General features: G+C 39.4%; 1 protein-coding gene across 1 annotated transcript in view; it reads left to right on the plus strand.

The window, feature by feature from the left end:
- Positions 1 to 2,360: 2,360 nt before the first annotated feature.
- MEI4 (meiotic double-stranded break formation protein 4) overlaps positions 2,361 to 15,833 on the plus strand; it is a 210,399-nt gene continuing 196,926 nt past the window's right edge. Inside the window, exon 1 of the mRNA XM_042939207.1 lies at positions 2,361 to 2,435. The gene's annotated coding sequence lies outside the window, so the exon portion shown is untranslated. The remainder of the gene's footprint in view (positions 2,436 to 15,833) is intronic.

Below are 15,833 nucleotides of genomic sequence, written 5' to 3' on the forward strand. Positions count from 1 at the left end.
ATAAAACTTGGCTCCCTTATTGCACAGCAAGATCATTTAGGAGGAAGAGTTTTTTATACTCGGTACCTAACATGATAAATGTTTCTTGAACTACTAAATTGAACACAGAATTAATAATTTTCTCTGTGTAAATGGGTGTTGGCCTAGGGATTATTGAAGTTTCTATTTCTTGATAGAGAGGCTTACTACTGTTTCCACAATTTTATAGTATAAAATAATGCAAATTACTTTCCCAACAACAGCATTTTCTAACAACAGGCTTTTTAAAATACATGTTATATATTATTTGAAATTTTATGAGAGTTATTTTGTTTATGGTTAAAATAGTCTTTTAAAATTAATATTGTTTTTTGATTACATATGCCGCATTCATTTTATCCATCTTACTTATTTCAGGTTTACATTAAACTGGCTAATAATAACTTAGTATTCTCCATCTAAGGTTTTATATTTTGCGTAGAGGTAAACCATTTTCTTTTATGTTTTTACATAGATCCTAAAAATTTCTTCATAGATACCATTAATATTTTCTTTGCTATATATACAGATTGGCATTTAATGAATTTCCTTTCCTAAAAAAATCTGTTATGTGAGAGAAACATGATTTTCTAACACATTCTGTTCTGCCTCTTTACCCAAGCTCCCTTCAAATATTTTGCATTTAAATGCAGCGACCAACCTGAAGAGATAAGAGATCTTAGGCACATCTTTGCACTTTCACCTTACCCTTCTTTATAAACTCTTTTAGAAAAGTTGTTTGGGCCATGACACAAATAGCTGAATCACAACATTTATAGAAAAGTAGTTCTAAAAGGCATAAATTAAATGTTTTAAGATAATGGGAATCCATTAATTTTTTTATTCAACAAACATGTACTGATTACTTATTACATATTCCCATTAGGGATGAGTAAAGCTAGTATAAAAACTAGTATAAAAACTTGTACAATTTTCATGACAGTTATTTTACATTATACAGTTTTGTAAAATCCATTCCATCTTTAGAAGTTCAAAGAAAATTGTAAATATACCCTAGTTAATAAATATCTATGTAAGGCTTAATGAGAAAGGATATGCTCTCGTTAAAACTGACAGCAGTTTTCCAATAGGATTTCAGTGACTGCAGTTATTTTGATAGTTTGTTTACCTATTTGTTTTAGTTACCAGACTACAGTTGTAAAGGGCAATAACCATGCCTCACTCAGTGCCTGGCACAAAATAGGAGTTCAATCCAATTTGCATAATGAATGATTAAGTGGAAATGAAGTGCATTTCACACATGCAGTACAAAAGGCAACTTTGCAACATTTCCCCTATTTGACTCTTAATCATCTCTGTGATAGATGAACTATGACTGGATTTTACATTTCTCAAATAAGAACTGCAAATACAGTAAACCATTAGTCTAGTGTTCATTAATTTGGAGTTCAAGATAATTCACTCTTGACTTATCTGAAATTTACCTCTGCAGGATTAGATATTAAACAAATTACAATAGACTTGAAATCATTGACTCTTTTTCATGGGCAGATGGTTAGAACATTGATACTTAATGTTTTAAAGAAATTTACAATAACTGCATGCAAATGCATGTCTTAATAAAGAAGGCTCATCCATTTAGAAAAGTAAGCTGAACAGAACTCCACGTAGAAATGATCGATGATTGATTCTATAAATGAAACTTCTACCCAATAGCAACCAAGTATTGTGTATAATACCAAAGAAAACTACAAAGACTCTGTCCTCAGTATGCTTAGAATCCATTTGGGATTCTAAAATATGAGTTTTAGAAAGAAATAAGGCAAAAACGATTTAAGAACGTAGACTAAGTGTGCAACGTAACAGGTAAAAAGTGAGCAAAACCATTTATAATAATCATAATTTCTTGCAAGAGACAGAAATTTAATTTCACCTTGGGAAAAAGAAAAATTGTTTTAGAACTCAGTTTTTCCTCAGTTCTCCGAGTTCCCCCCTCCCCCAATGGCATCAATGCGTCTCTGTCCGACAGTCTCTGCAAGGATTTCTTCCTCCTCAAGGCCTCCATGTCACTGGCAAGCTCCAGAGGGCGCACTTCTTCGGAAAGCGACGGGGCGTGTCCTTTTCCTTCGCCGAGCCCTCCTTAGAGAGCTTCGGGGCGCCGTGCCGAGCCCGCTCCGGGTGACCGAGCTCCCGTTCACTCTCCTGGCGAGCGGCCGCGGGGCCTTCTGGGGCTTGTGGTCTCTGGGCCGTGGCCCTGCTCTCCACCCCTAAGGGTAGAAGGCAGGACGAGCTGGGCAGCGTTCCAGGCTCCCGGTCCGGCGCCGGGCCGCCAGGGCGGGCACTCAGGCTTCCCCCGCTCCGAGAGGGGGCTCAGAGTCCCAGCCCCAGCGCTTCCCTCCCCGCCTGCACTGGCTCCCGGCGGAGGGCGCCCTCCCTCCTCTGCTGGAGCCCCGAAGGTAGGTGGGGAAGCGCCCCGCAGTCTTCCCCTGCCCAGCCTCGCCGGCCGTGCTCTCTGCCCAGGTGGCCCGCGGGTGCCTTTCCCATGGCCCTGGGCTTGGACGTACATTCACCTCAGTCACGGGCTGTGTGGAGTTACGCACGCTGTTGGGGTTTCCCTTCACTTAATTACGTCGATTGCGCCTGCATTCAAGTGCTTGGGGTTACAGGAGCATTGGCGCAGAAATCTATGAATTTCTGTGTTTTGTTCCACGCCTCTGAGCATGTTTAAGCCTAGCTTGACCACCGAAATGGTTCCTGAGGCTTCGTAGAGAAGGAGGGACCTGTGTTTTGAAGCTGTTGGTGGGAATGTCAAATCATGGAATAGATCTTTTATTGATCACCCACTATATTGGAGGAACTGTATAAAGTGCTGTAGGTATCTAATTGGCACACACATGGCTTTCTCACTCAAAGACCTCACAGGCCTGTCCTGGGGATGGATATACAGGTGCCCGAGAAACATTCAGAGGAAAGGGTGAATTTGCATTAGAAGGATCAGATAAAATGCTGTAGGACAGAGAAGCTTCATGGAGAAGGGGGCATTTTAAGGAGGGATAAGTACCAGATATTTAGGAAATAGGGGCTGAAGTTGGGAATTCATTACAGATGAAGGGGTTAGTAAGCAAAGGCATGAAGTCAGGCGTGCATGGAGAAAACAGAATGTTTTAGTGTGTCTAGAATGTTTGAAGTGGCAGGAGAAATTGCTTGGACTGAATTATGAAAGGCTTCTGGTAGCTTGGTAGTCTGGAATTGTGGAAACATGTTTTTGGACTTGGATTCCATCAGGATCCATAGATTATAAAGAAATGTACTGTGTTTAGTATTCATAGAATGCTCATAATGTCGAAAAAACATAATAAGATGGGCTCTGTTCACGAGATGGGTATATTTTTCAATAGTGATGTTTTTGCCAAATTAATTGCATGCACATTGATCACTTTCTTGGGCTTGTTTGTGTTTCCTTTTTCCTATTTAAAATCGAGAATTTACAGTGCATCATGTGACTGCAATAAGAGTCGCCTGGCAAAGATTTGTGAGTTGCTATCTGCTATTCTACTTGTTTTTATTTGGGAAGACTTACTGCTTCAGAAGGGTTTTAGATCAAGTGCAATAAAGAGCATGTATAATTTGGGACATGGATAATCTGGATGACTTTCAGAGCAGGGAAGTGGACCAAAATGACAAAATTCAGAGGCAAAATATGGGAGTGAGGTTCGGGAGTACAAACTGATGATAAGCATAGTTTTTATTCTTTTTATTTTTTATTTTTTTTCATGAATGATGGAGGGAATACCAGCGTTTGGAACCAGCTTTCCAAAACCAGTATTTTGGAGGCCTTGTTAAAGCTTAGAAAGTACTATCTTAAATATGTTTTTGCATATATAAAGATATTAGGAGTCCAGTGGACATTGTGGTGAAGATTGGAGAGAATATTTTAGTTCTTTCACGGGGCATGTGTATGTCACATATGCATTAAACTTCTTGAAAAAGGTACTAGAAGTTGAAGGTCAAGAGTCACAATTTAATAGAGCCAGTTAAATTAGGCCTGGTCACTTTGGAGCATTATTGAGGAAGGCATATGACTGCACTGTGAAGAATGGATTAGAAGGAGCCAAGAGATCAGTCAGAAGGTTGATGCAGTAATAAAAGCAAGATATATTAGTGATTTGAAGAAAAAGTAGACACATCTTTAGATTAGGTTATAGAATTGACAGGGAATTGTATAGAAGGATAATTGGGGGAGTAGTGTCACTAAAGTCAGAGAGCAAAGTGTTTTAAGAATAGAGGAGTGGTCATTAGGATCATATGAGTGGTCAGATGATGCAGAGAAATAGAATGAGGATTTGCAAATAGCCATAAGGTTTGACAATTAGGATGCCATTTGTGACCTTGGTAAGAACAGCTAGGTTGAGTGGGGGTGATTAGAGAGGGCTTTTTTTTTTTTTTTTTTAAAGCTGGAAGCAACCTGAGCATGGTTGTATGTTGAGAGATAAAATCAGTACAGAAAAAGAGATTAAAAGAGAAGAGAGATGGTTGATAGAGAAGAGTTGGTATGCAAATAGTGCATATTCTTAGAACATTGTGTGTGGTACATAAGTATAGGAAGATGTTGGCTATTTTGTTTTTTCAGTAGCATATCACAGAAAAACCAGAGCTTTCTTATATGCTTGCAGCGTACCTAGGATCTAGCTTGCTTACCTATCCATTCATTCATTAGGTCAGTCTCCTGGTATTTTTCATTGAGCACCATGTATTAGCTGTAGGGATTTCTGCTCTGAGCAGACATATAATGAGCTCAATGGAGCTTGCTTGTCACTGAGAGACATAGACATTAAACAACTAATTAAATAGGGAATTATCCAGTTGCGGTTGTGAGAAATGATGTGAAACAAGACTATGGAATGTTAAAAGCATATGTATTAGAGGAAGTTGTCATGGTCTAAGGAAGGCATTTTCAAGGATAGAACGTTTAAGCTGGAATCTAGAAGAGATCACTCTTGTTACCTGTGAGCCAGTCCTTCTTCTTGCTGTTTCCCTGTTAGTCATCCCTTAGTTCTCTGTTCATTGTTGGGCTCAGTTGCCCCTCTCTTGAACACTTGGTGTATATTTTATCAGTGGATTGGTGGGTTGGCAAAACTTTCAGGAAACAAAACTTGGCAAGGATCTTTTCTCAATCTAGTGTTTGCTGCATCTTAGTGACTAAATATGAACTAAGTGGCCATTTAATTTTATTCATGCTACATTGATTACCGTTAGGGAAAGAAAAAGGTTTGGGCAATGGCAAGTTGATGGTCAGCCACAGCCACCACTGACTTAGCCTCTTAACATCCTTTGGAGGAACCACAAGCAGCACAGATCCTGACACTTATTAGGAATTTTTGGTAACTGCCAATGATACCTAGGTTTTGTTTTCTTTGATTTAAAATTTTAATGTTCTCTTGGACAAGTGATTGGGGAAAAAGCAACTACTTATGCTTCTGTCTGTAGGGAAGTGAACATCCTCTTGCTGCTATAATTTTGCATTTATATAGCATTTGAGTGTGAGCTAAGTGCTTTTACAATCAATTTTATTATTCAGTTTAAAAGAGAGCCTACAGTCACCCCTGTCAAAATTTGTTTGGTGTTATTCAGGGAAGGGAATCATTTATAAAACTGGCCTTCTGTGATGGGGAAAACTGATCAATCAAAAGACTAGAAATAATGAGGGACAAGGTGAACATCATCTAAAGACAGCTGTTGATAGAAGACATTGGCCACATGGTACCTTTTTTCACAATGAAAGAAGGAAAAAAAAACCCCACAAAACCAAGTAGAAATACAATCTTTCAGAAAGCCAACTCCCTCATGATTTGGTTTGTAACTGCAGTACTCAGGGATGTTTTACAAGTGAAAATATGTGTCCTTAAATCTACATCCTTAAAGTATTAGGTTTTATTTAGAGCAAGTGTTGGCAAACTTTTTCTCTACAGGGCCAGATATAAATATTTCAGGCTTTGCAAGGCCATGCTGTTTCTGTAGCAACCATACGACTCTGAAATTGTAGCACTACAGCAGCAATAGACAATATATAAGCTAATGGCCATGGCTGTTTCAATAAAACATGGTTTCTACAAGCAATGCCACCCAGATTTAGCCTGTGGGCCATTGTCTGCCAGCCTCTGATCTATAGCACTTCTGAGAATCGTTTACAGACTAGGGATGTTATAGATTAGACTGATTGATATTCAGCTCCAAGCTCTATGAAGGCAGAGATGGACTTGTCATGTTGACTGTTGTGTCCCTGTGTCTAACACAGTGCCTGACAAGTAGGAGATGATTAAACATATGTGTTGAATAAAGGAAGGAGTAGCAAGGCTCTCTGATGGAAAATTACCTAAGGTGGGGTAAGTGGTTCTATATTCAGATTTTCAGGTTCCACATCATGTATTCTATGGTACTACCATGTTGGGTACAGCAAATATATTGCAGTTGAGTGCTTAATTCGGAGAACAAATCCAGGGAATGCTTGCAAAATGTAAAAGAGCCAGTGATACAAAATGATGGTAAAGAACAGTAGGTCTATGAGTCTCCATCAATAAAAATACATACTACATCCTTTGGAAGGGACCTGAGAGAGAATATATTCCAACCTCTTACTCAGGCTAGGGCTTTCATTATTTGCCCTGTTTTGTGTGCCTTGCTAACTAGCATTATGCTAGATAGCCTCTTTTGGTCCTCCAGATTTCTCCACTCCTCCATTCTGCTGATTCATACCGCTCTCTGCTCCCTCCACAGTCCTAACAATGGCCTGTAGGATGAAACGTCACAGCTCCTGTCAGGTGGTCCTTTCCCCATGGTGCTCTCTCTCCTGGTTCTGGTAACTGCTTCCTCCTCTCATCCCCTTAGGCCTGGAGTAAATGAAGGATGACCTTGCCCCTTTCTGTTGTTGGCCACCAGGATATTGTGTTTCCCCCTTAGGTCACCCACACTTTTAGAAACAGTGTCTTTATTTTTTTATTTTTTTAAATGTATATTTTTGACAGAGAGAGAGACAGAGCATGAACGGGGGAGGGTCAGAGAGAGAGGGAGACACAGAATCTGAAGCAGGCTCCAGGCTCCGAGCTCTCAGCACAGAGCCCGACGTGGGGCTTGAACTCACAGACCGCGAGATCATGACCTGAACCGAAGTTGGACGCTCAACCGACTGAGCCACCCAGGCGCCCCATAGAAACAGTGTCTTTATTAAACTCTCCTTATATTACCCAAACTGTGGTGCCCTTAGCTTTCTCCTTGGACCCTGGTGGATATAGTATTCCTACCACTTTTTCAAAGGCACCTATTGTATGTCACTGAATGACTTTTAAGTCCCCCAAAGTCAGTGACTGTGGCTTCTATTTCTTACAATCACAGGATCTCAGGGTGAAAGTGATCCTGGAAGGTGAGCCATGTAACTTTTCTGTTCAGGGTTGGGGTGCATTCTGCCCCATCCTTATCAGAGCTCATTGTACCTGAACACCTTCCACAGAATTCACTACTCTTAATGTTCTCTCACACATCTTTAGCCACAACTGACTGGTAGAATATGTATAGTTAATTTCCATCCATTGTCCTTGTCTTGTTCCTTGGGGTTTCATGGAATAAGTCCAGTTTACATTCCATTCCTCTTTTCTTCAGACAGCAGGTTTCTGAGTTCCTTTACCATCTCTATCTGTTTACAAGCAGTACCTAGAACAGAATCTCTTTTTCCATCTGTTGTCTGATCATGCTCAGTTGAGAATGAGCATGATAACTTTCCATGGAATGCTTACTACCTCCGATGAATAGAAGGATCAATATGTCCTCTTTCCTTGTTTTGGAGATTTAAGAGGGAACGTGATCTGACTCCATTCCACATTCCCCACCTCTGCCAATTTAAGTGTTACATGTCATGTAAACAGCTATCTTTGACAATGGCTTATTTTTTTCCTTGTTATTGAGTTTATATTTAAAGACTGTCTATCAAGGGACTAAAGTAGTTTACAAATTGTAGATCTATAGAGGGTTATGTCTACTACCCAGTTTCCTTTTGCTTTTCTTCAAATATCAAAAGTACATTGATCATCATTTAATTATTTTAGGGAGTACTATTTAAAGTCTTTTACTGAACTTTTGGAGTGCCTGGGTGGCTCAATCTGTTAAGTGTCCGACTTTGGCTCAAGTGATGATCTCATGGTTCCAGAGTTCGAGCCCCATCCATATCTGGTTCTCTGCTGTCAGCACAGAGCCTGCTACAGATCCTCTGTCTCCCTCTCTCTCTTTGCTTCTCCCTGGCTCACACTCTCTCTCTGTCTCTCAGAAAAGTAAATAAACATTTAAAAAAAATAATAAAGTATCTTACTGAACTTTTCATTTAGGTTTCAAATCTGAACAGCATATATCACCAGACTCACAGATTTTTTTAGCATTTTGTTCCTTTTTTTTTTTTCCTGGACATTCACTCTCACTTATGCCAATTACTATATCTCTTGCATTTTGGAAATATAACAAACTATTGAAAGGCAGTATTTTTTGGTTGCTAACCAAACTGACTTTAAGGAAATGCTCTGAAGTAGGTTCTTAAGTATATCATTCATTTAAGTCAATTTTTATAATGAAAGTCCAATTTATTTTTTAACAAACCTCCAAAATATCTGTCAGCTTCTTTAATTCTTTCTTCTGATTTATTCAGTGAGCTCATTCCCCATTTCATTTTTGATTAGATTGGCTTCACTGCAGCAGAAGTCAGGAAAATAAATCCTCTTGTATTTAATGTGTGCTTTGGTTTAAGCTGGATGAGTAGAAGAATGAAAACAACCCATTAGAAAGTAATGTTGATTGTTAGAGAGAGAGAGAGAGAGAGACGTGACTTTCTAAATTTTTAATAAAATTGCTTGGAAATATATTTCAGAGGCTGCTTGCCGATTGCTCCTTTTCCCATGCCTTCCTTCTATTTTCATGAATATCTGTTTCTGACAAGATTAAAAAACAAAACATACTTGTGATTCTTTTCAGATTCCTCAAATGGGTTTTACAGTAGCTGATTGTTTATGATGCATTTCTTTTTATCTCTTAGAACAATGGTAGGAGAAAGCTACTTTCTCTTCTGATCTGTTTGTATACTTTATTTGAAGTTCTATTATTCATGCATTAGCGTGTATTTTATTTATTTTCTTATTTGTCTGCCTCCCCCAGTAAAAGAAAAGCTCCAAGAGAAGGGGCATACTTAGGTCCAATGGCTGGCCCAACATTTGTCAGCAGAATATAAATGGATCATGACAATCTGCCATTTCATAACAGTGCGCAAAACACTTAGGTAGTTCTCAAGAAGTTGCTGCTTCCTAAAAAAAAAAAAAATTTCTCTTATAAATACGGGTCCTAAATTATCCAGTTTTATAAAGATTGTTTTGTCTTTTAATTAAAAAAAAGTCCACCATCCATAATCCTTTTATTTGATAATTACTAAGCACTATTTCATGTATGTAATGAATAGATTATAAAAAATACATATTTCCAATAAGCTTTCTTCATCAGAATCAGTTTCCCCAAGCCAAAATTATGTGCTTTACATGCTTCATGCATGCAAGTAACTATGGCATAACTGTGGATTGCAAATGAAGCAACCATTTCAGCTCCAAGACCCCGCAGTACATTTTGTACTAGATGGCTGATGGTAAATAACAGTCAAATTCCCAGTTTCCCAGTATATTCCAAAAATATGACTCCGGCATAAAATCACTGAGAATGGCACTGATGCAAAGCACATAGCAGGAGGCTGGCTTCTTTAATTATTAATGTGCTTACCTCATTACCATGCCTCATTGATAAAAAGCTAAGATTTAGAACAGAATTAAAAAACAACTTCAGAGTGTAGTTCATGTGGTCTGAGTAAATGTTTGTACATTTTGTACTTTCCAGTCATTTAGTATAGATTTCTGACTAGAGTCCATTCTTCACCAGCCTAATATTGGCGTGGTGTTGGAGTCTTCCCTCACTTTTTCTCCCTCTCTTTAGTCTGGCAGCAAGCCCTACCATTCCATAAACATCTTCCAGAGCTTCTGGTCTTCTGTGTGCTCACTTTCAGTGCCCTGGCCTAGCTCTCCTTCCAGCCCTTCTTTCGTGTGTGTTGAAAATAATCCTGAGCTCCTTCCTACCCAGCACCATCCACTTCCTAAGACACTGTTGGGATCATTTCACTCCTTCACTCAGAAGACTACGCCTGTTTCCATTTGTCCGGTCAGCACTTCCTGACTGGCTCTCAAGATCCCAACTTCCCTATCTTGTATTATTTTCCATTATTCCCTAAAATACCTTATTCTTTAGTCTCTTGGACTCCTCTCCCATAACTATATATGCCATTATCTGCTGTCTGCTTACTGACTCCATCTAAAGTGCTCTTTTGCCTGCTCTTTGCCCCTCTGAAATCTGCTCATCCTTCAGATCTCCCAGGCCTGCTTTGGAGTCTTTCTCCTCCTGTTCATGTTTGCCTATATGTGTCTCTTCTCTGAGCTCTTAATAGATTTATAGTCAGACCCATGTGGAAGTGCAGGCTTGGGAGACAGTGGGCCTGGGATTGAGTCATGGCCATGTACTAGTCTCAAGTAGACCAAACATTGCATTGAGTGTTTACTATGTTCATGATAGAGTTCATAGGGGTCACGTGCCTAAACTGATTTTATCATTTTGGGAACATCTGGATGGCTTATTCCGTTAAGTGTCCAACTTTGACTTAGGTCATGATCTCACGGTTCATGGGTTTGAGTCCTGTGTCAGGCTTTGTGCTGACAGCTAGGAGGCTGGAGCCTGCTTCAGATTCTGTGTCTCCCTCTCTCTCTGCCCCTCCCCCGCTCATGCGTGCGCGCGCTCTCTCTCTCTCAAAAATACACATTTTTTAAAAAATACTATTTTGATTCCCACTTTACAGATGAGCAAACTGAGGCACAGAGAGGTTGAGCAACCTGTCCAAAGTCACTCAGCCAGGGAGGGGGCAGAGCTAGGAAGCATGGCTCCTGAACCTGCTCTCCTATGCTATTCTTGTCTTGGAAGACATATTTGAAATGACATATTTGATAGGGATTTTTAGGGTTTATTGATATGCATATTACACTTTCCTGTCTCACTGAGCAGTCTTTGGAGGAAGAAAATCTAACAGTGAGTTTAGAGTTAGTGCGCCTGCATATGTATTGTGTGTGTGCGTGTTTTGCTGTGGTGACAAGCTGGGATGGGCATCAAGGCAGGCACAAGGTAGTTTTGGGGGAGCCGACGCCTTTCCAGGTTACACTTAATTCCTACTCTCAAACCTGGAAACTATATTGTAGAAAGAATGTGTGCACAAAGATGAATATTAAAAAATACAATTTTACCACTTGTTAACTGGATATCCTTGAGAAAGCCCCCCTCTCTGAATGTTAATTTCCTGAGCTCTAAACAGTGAGACTAAATTGTACTTCACAGAATTATTAAGTGAGATGATAAAATGAGGTAATTTAATGAAGTACTGGATGTAAAGTGAATGCGCGGTGTCTACTATGCAGAGGTGTTCAAGAGGTATTTATGTTTTCCTTTGAGGCTCCATACTCCAGCCAGGCTCATGGCTTTTCTGATCTCTGCTGACGCTCTTCCGTTTGTCTCTATAGCCAAGCAGGCCCTCATTTCCACATTGCTAAAATCTCCTTAACTTCTCCTGTCTTTTCTTAGGTACTCTCTTCTTCATGAAGCTTTCTGCAACCCCTTGGCTGGAATTAATTTCCCCTTTCTGTGAAGTATTTCACTTCTGACCTCTTTATCGTAGTCATCTGTGTACTGTATGGCTTCATCTTTCCCACTGAGCCCAGTGCTAGAAATAATAAAAGATGAAGACCCAGTCCATGCCTCTGATGAGCTCACTTGTTGTCAGGGTAGAGAGACCCCCACATGACTGGTGATACTACTTTATGGTAAGATTTCCAGAGTGCTGTGGAAATGCAGAGAAGGGCACAGTTAACAGAGCCAGGGGGAGGAAGGAAGGAACAGGAAGTCTAGAAGATTTCAGACACTGGAGGTTGAACTGGGCCTTAAAGGGTAAGGGAAGAGTCTGCAGACAGGGGATGGGGAAAGGGTGCTTCTGTCAGGGAGTGAACATCATGGACAAAGGTGCATAATCATGAGAGCATGAGGTTTGTTCTGAAGCCACAAGTCCTCTGTGGCTAATTGCCCAGGGGCACGGGAGAGAAGTCAAGCTAGAGGGTAGCAGTGTTTTTGGTTTTCAACAAATCAGTTGTGTGACAGATCTAGCTTCAAAGCAATTTTGAAAAAAAAAATACATGTTGAATTGTTTCTTCATTATGTCCATTTGAACCATCATGGAGACTGACCAACAACTTATACTATTTTGGGTGCATGAAGAGAAAGGTTCAAGTGTTGTGACTGATTATGTTCATTGCCAAATTGGAGGCTAAGTGCTGAGTGCCACTGAAGAGGGATTTTGCCGAGTCAGAGAATAATCAAAAGAGGCTCAATATTATGATGTTATGATGTTATGATGGGTATAGAAGATTTGACAGGATTTTGCTTACTTCAGATCCTTGGCGGGTGAGTCAGGAAAGTTGGCTTTATACTGTTTTGCTTTCAAGAGTGGACCTGGGCTTCATAAGCAGAAGTTATAGAGTGTCTGGAAGGAGTTTCTCAGAACTGACCATTAGGTAATCCGATTTTTAATACTGTAATGTCCATGGGGACCAAGTTGGACTCCTGATTCCGTCATTGGGTGACAGATGGGATCATTTCTTCAGACACCAAGCTCTTAGGAGTCCATTACACATGTTCAACACTGTTTTGGTATTCAATATATTTTATTATATTTGAAATCTATTAAAATAGATGATCTGTGTCAAAATATACTAATTTAATGTGTGTACATGACAGACAATATGGGAAGATGAAAAGTTTTAGAATCAAATTGTATCTTCATTTCCATAATATTATGTGACTGAATAAGTTACTCTCTGAGCCCACTTGCATGTTGAAAAAGCAGGGATAATAGGAATTATATCACAGGGTTATTGGAAGGATCAAATATGATGGATATGAATCCATATATATATTGTTGCATCATGCAAGTACTGTTAGTGAAGGTACTTTTTTTCCTTTTCTGTATTGTGTCTTACTTACTATGACTTTCTAACAGCACTGAGCACCCAGAAATAAAATATAGTGACATCACCCAAGTTTTTTTCTAAAGTGGAGGCTTCCTTTCATCACTGAGGTCTATTCTTGAATGTTTTCCCATTGAATAATAAATGTCAGTTTATCCAGAAGGGCAAAGGAGTGATGGCAAGTTAATCCAAAGTTGTAACTCACTCTCTACCATCTAGAGGCATCTCCAGATTACAGCATACAGATATTACTTTCTGTGGTTATTTCTCCTTCACTTTATATTAATACAGACATATATGCATAAAATACTTGGCCTTAATAAAAATCTGGAATACTTATGCTCATTAATATGTAATTTAAAAGTTACCCTGAGTTTCCTAGTTTAGCTCCTTAATTTTGAAAAAGAAAGCCTGTGTAAATGTGTGTGTGTATGTGTGTGTACACACACATGTACACTTGAGTATTTGCATATACACACACACATTGAATACGGCTGCAGATTGTTAGGTGTTCTTTCTCCTGCTGAAAGACTCTAAATTGTTCATAATTGTTTTAATTAAGAAAATGTTGATTTTTCTTTCATTAGTTTTAAATTCGTGTATCAAATGTTTAAAAGATTTCTGTATATCCTGTTAATGAAGAGAGACATAATATGAAATGATTAGTCTAAGAGGCTGACTGTTTATGTGTTTATTATGACTATTATTGTTAGTATCATCATGTTGTAATTTACTCTGCTGTTACAATTCAGCTTTGGACATTGAACTCTTCTTGCCACTGAGTAAGATTAAAACAGGGAGAGAAATTTGCACACATCTTATATATATACATTTTGTACACAGGCTTCCCAGTATACTTACCTATTAGGCTAAATGTCACTGAGTTTTTACTCTGTGCCAGGCACTGTGTTGAGTACTTTACATGGGTTATATATGTCATTGAATTCTCTCAATAACCCCTATGAAGCAGCTTCTGTATTTGCCTTTTTTTTTTCAGATAAGCAAACTGAGGCTTGCAGGGGTTGAGTGCACAAAGCTTAATACTTATAAGTGGTGGAGACTGGATTTTAGTGAAGCTGTCTGATTTCACAGCTGGAACTTTTCACTGTACACCACACTGCCCCGATGCTTGTATAATTGCGGACTCAGAATTGGGTAAGACCAGTCAATCCACGTAGCTTTCACATCAGTGTAGAAATCTGTCTTCATCTCAGACAGATGGCCATTCTGCCTCTGCTTGAGTAACTCCAGTAATTGGAATTTCATAACTTCACAGGATAGCCCATTCCATTGTTGGACAGCTCCTATACTGGCACTTCCAGTATTCATCTATTTATTGGAAACTTGTCTCCCTGTAATTTCCATGCACTTGTCCTAGTTCTGCCTTCTGGAGGATTATTGAACACCTCTCTTCCCTCTTTGGTCTGGCAGCCTTTCAGATGCTGCTGTGCGCAGAGTCTTCTCTTTCTATAGCAACTCCATGTGCTGTCTCCAGAGCCCTTGCTCTTGCAATCACCCATTCTGACCATCCTGTTTCATCGGTTGCTGCTGATGAGTTGTGGTATATAGAACTGGACGCAGCAGTGTGGCAACTGGTACAGTGGAAAGACTGCTGGACTGAGCTGTAGCACCTAGGTTAAGTGTCAGTACTACTAACTGTGTGACCTTGGGCAAGTGGCAAAAGACCTGAGCTTCAGACCCTCACTCATAACATAGGAATAATAATTTTCTTAAAATACAGCAGTATGGTGCTGGGAAGAAGCTCCGTGTATCATGGCCCTGGCCTCAGGCCTGTCAGCTTCCCTCTCTTTGGCCTCTTCTTCTACACTCTTCCATGTCAGCATAACGTTGTTTACTGACCTCCCTTTGCATCTTTGTTCAAAAGTCATCTGCCAATTGAGGCCCTTCTTGAGTACTGTATTTAAAATTGCAACCAATCCCTTACTGTCTCCCTCCATCTTACCTGCATGAGTTCTCTCAGCTGTGTTCATCACAATTTGGCACACATGTATTTTACTCATTTATTTTGTGACTCCGTCCACTAGACTGTGAGCTCAGGAACTCACCTGTTTCCATCACTGCTATATTCTCTGGACATAGGAGGCAATCGAAAAATACTTACTGAATAAATGAATGAGTTACCATCATGTTTCTGTTTCTGGTGTAGAGTATAGTTGGCACATTTACAAATTGTTCTTTTAAAATTTTTACTTTAAATTTTTTTTTTAATTTTTATTTTAGAGAGAGAGCATGAGTGGGGGAAAGGAGCAAAGGGAGAGAGAGAGAGAATCTCAAGCTTGATCCCACGATCCTGGGATCATGACCTGAACCGAAATCAAGAGTTGGACACTCAACTGAGTAAGCCACAGGCACCCCTTAATTGTTATTTTAATGTTTCAATTTCATAAATTAATTGGTCAGTCAATTTCCTTGTGCTACAAGGGTATTTTCTGACAGAACAGTTATCTGAGCTAGACTCCTGGAGTAAAATAGAATTTTCAAATTAAGAAATGTTACTGAAAATGAAAAAAAAAAATTATCACTGTCTTCAGTTTCTAATGACTCAGGGTTATAGTTTGGTGGGTAAATGAATATAAATTTTTATTTTAAAATAGCAATTGCTCACTGAATTTCCTGTTAATGTGCTCACTATAGCTATTCGCCATCCTGATTTCTGATCCATAGTGTATCTTACAACCACAACTTTTGTCTCATAGTACACAGCCC

This window comes from Panthera leo, chromosome B2 (genome assembly GCF_018350215.1).
Source record: "Panthera leo isolate Ple1 chromosome B2, P.leo_Ple1_pat1.1, whole genome shotgun sequence".
Lineage (NCBI taxonomy): Eukaryota > Metazoa > Chordata > Mammalia > Carnivora > Felidae > Panthera > Panthera leo.